Here is a 2,785-nt window from a genome sequence, read left to right as displayed (position 1 = left end):
GTAGGTGTAACCCTGAGACCTAGCAAGGATCTGATGGGAAAATTGGAGCCTACAGAGAAATTGAAGAGGCAGAAAGAGGAAGGGGAAATTTGCATAATCTCCCTAGCTCCTGGCTCATGGCTCATGAGAAAGGAAGACAAATCTACAGATACAAAGTGAAACTTGGGAACAGAGGTCTTCAGGGAGAAAAAACAGGAAACAGACCTGTTGATGTTGTGTGCTACAACGGTTGTTGAGTAACTCCAGTCCAAGCACTGGCCATATGTCCTGGAGGGAGTAGTCAGATGTCATTCCAGTGAGGAGTCAACTGAACCTAGAACTCAGAGCAGCCATGGGTTTGATTCATTTCAGGGCTCTCAGAGATACACTCTCAGTGACAGGGTGAGGGACAGACATGGGAGTCAGCCATGGACAGGGAGCCACAGTGCAGCTGGCAAGAGACTCCTAGAGTGGTTTAAATTAAAGGACTCAGGCCCAGGCCCATGCCCATGGCCAGAGGTAAGGCTCAGCCTGAATTGCTCTGGATTTCAAAGTTGCAGAGTTGGCATCCTTGCTCTAATTTACTATCTGCTGGTGAGTGTGTTGAAAATGGACCTGGAATCTGATTACCTTCTTTATCTACCAGCATGAGCATGGAAACCCCTTGAATTGGACGATGCCACAAAACTGTAGACTCCAGAAGAAAAACACGTTTGAAATCATAAGAATATTGCTTTCTTCTCATTGTTTGTCTTTCTGCTCTTTGCTTTTTAATGAGCATGTGCATTGTTTTTAATTTTTTGTTGTTTGGTCTTTCTTTTTCTCTTCTTTCCTTCTATCCTTTCTTCACCAGTTTCCTGGGGCTTGGGAAAGCATCCTTTATTTTTCTGCCTTGTTCCTTATCTCCCTTTCTTACTTCTTTTTTCCTTTTCTTTCTCTTCTTCTCCCTTTCAATTTCTCCCTTTATTTCTGTGTTATTTTTACTCTCTATATAATTTCTGTCTTTTTCTCTTACATTTCTATAATTATATATACATTCCTCTACTCCCTGATAAGATGCTTTATACCACTTTTCACTTCTCCTCATATCATAGGGTTTAAGGTGCCAGTTTTCCTCTTGCACTCCCCCATTCCAAAACTTGTATCTTTAATTTTAAAATCATAAAGCTTTGTTATCTTTTGATAGTTATTCAACCCTGTAAAATTACTGTTGAATTATTTTCTGCCATTAGCAGAGATATAACTGTCACATTTAGTACATATCAGCTGTAAGTAAACACTTGAGTTGTTTTAATGTTTATACCATAATTGCAGACTTCTTCTCTAGGATTAAAGGTATACATAACTGGTTCTTATGGTATGTTAATATCTAATTTGTCTTGGATGATACTACCAATAGCTGATTTACTTGACATTAACAGGGCCACATAATTGTCACTATTTCTTTGTAAGCCAACACTCAGTTTAACTTTGTGATATTGCCAATACTAGAGTACATTCCTAGAGATCTTAGTTGCTAGGCTTATTACACTGTATCCTCTCCTCCCACATTAACCAAGGTGGTCAGTTCTTGGGGCTGGGCAAAGAACTATAGTTAGGCATGCTCAAAGTATGTCACTGAAAAGCAACTAAAGAGATCTCTATACTAACAACAAAGTGTTTAGACTATAAGCATCCACAAACCTCAGCACAAACCAAACAGGGCTGGGGATTTAGCTCAGTGGTGCTGCTGCCTGCCTTGCAAGCTCAAGGTCCTGAGTTTGATCCTCAGTACCAAAAACAAACAAACAAACAAACAAAAAAAATAAAAATATGAGATGACCCAGGGACAAAATTCTACTCAAAGTTCCCAACTGTCCTGAAGCCCATCCAAGAGGGCACTGAGGACAGAGTAGCATAACCCACACACCCAAATAAATTGAAAATACAGCAGAAGAGGTTAGAAAACAGCTCAAAGAAGTACTCAAAGGGATTAGAGAAAATATAATTAAAAAATAATGGAAGTAATAATGAAAAAGTTGCAAGAGTTTTCAGAAGATACTGATAAAATGCTGAATGAGCTAAACAGAATGATACAAAACATGAATGACCAGTTTACTAAAGAAGTAGTCCATGGAAAGGTTTCAGTCAGAAATCCAGGAAAATAAAATCATATTGAAAGTATGGGAAGAAGAACTGGTCGATGTGAGGAAACAATTTCAGAACTAGAAGACAATGGTGCCTTCCAAGATCAACTACTCAAAGACACCTTAAAAACCACAAAAGAACATGAAAACAATGGATCCAACAATAGCTAGATGATACAAAGAAGACTAAAAATAATTGGAGTAAGTGAAAAATCAGAAGACAACCCAAATGACATTAAAAAAAACTGTTCACAGAAATAAAGGCAGACAACTCCACAAATATAGAGAAAGATATAAGCATTTAGATAAACGAGGTATATGAAACACTAAATAGCCATGAAAAAAAGAATCCCTCTCCAGGCTGGCCACATTATATCAAAGTACCAGAAGTCCATCATAGTTACAAAATTCTAAAAGCTGTTAGAGAATGGTAGCAAATCACATATAAAGATAAATCCATTAGAATTACAGCAAACTTCTCTACATAAACTGTAAAAGCCAGGAGGGTTCAGATTGAAGTATTTCAAGCCTTAAGAGATAATCACTTCCAACCATGACTTATGTATCCTCCAATTTTTTTTCTTTAAAATTTGTGGAGAAATAAGGTATTTCCATGACAAGGAACTCCTCAAGAAATTCATGACCACCAAACCAGCATTGCAAAAAATTCTTAAGGAAAT

The sequence above is a fragment of the Heterocephalus glaber genome, unplaced genomic scaffold (assembly GCF_053883595.1).
Source record: "Heterocephalus glaber isolate CG9 unplaced genomic scaffold, H.glaber_assembly_v1.0 deba00001732, whole genome shotgun sequence".
Taxonomy (NCBI): Eukaryota; Metazoa; Chordata; class Mammalia; order Rodentia; family Bathyergidae; genus Heterocephalus; species Heterocephalus glaber.
The sequence above is the reverse complement of the archived record's forward strand: the minus strand, read 5'-3'. Positions refer to the sequence as shown.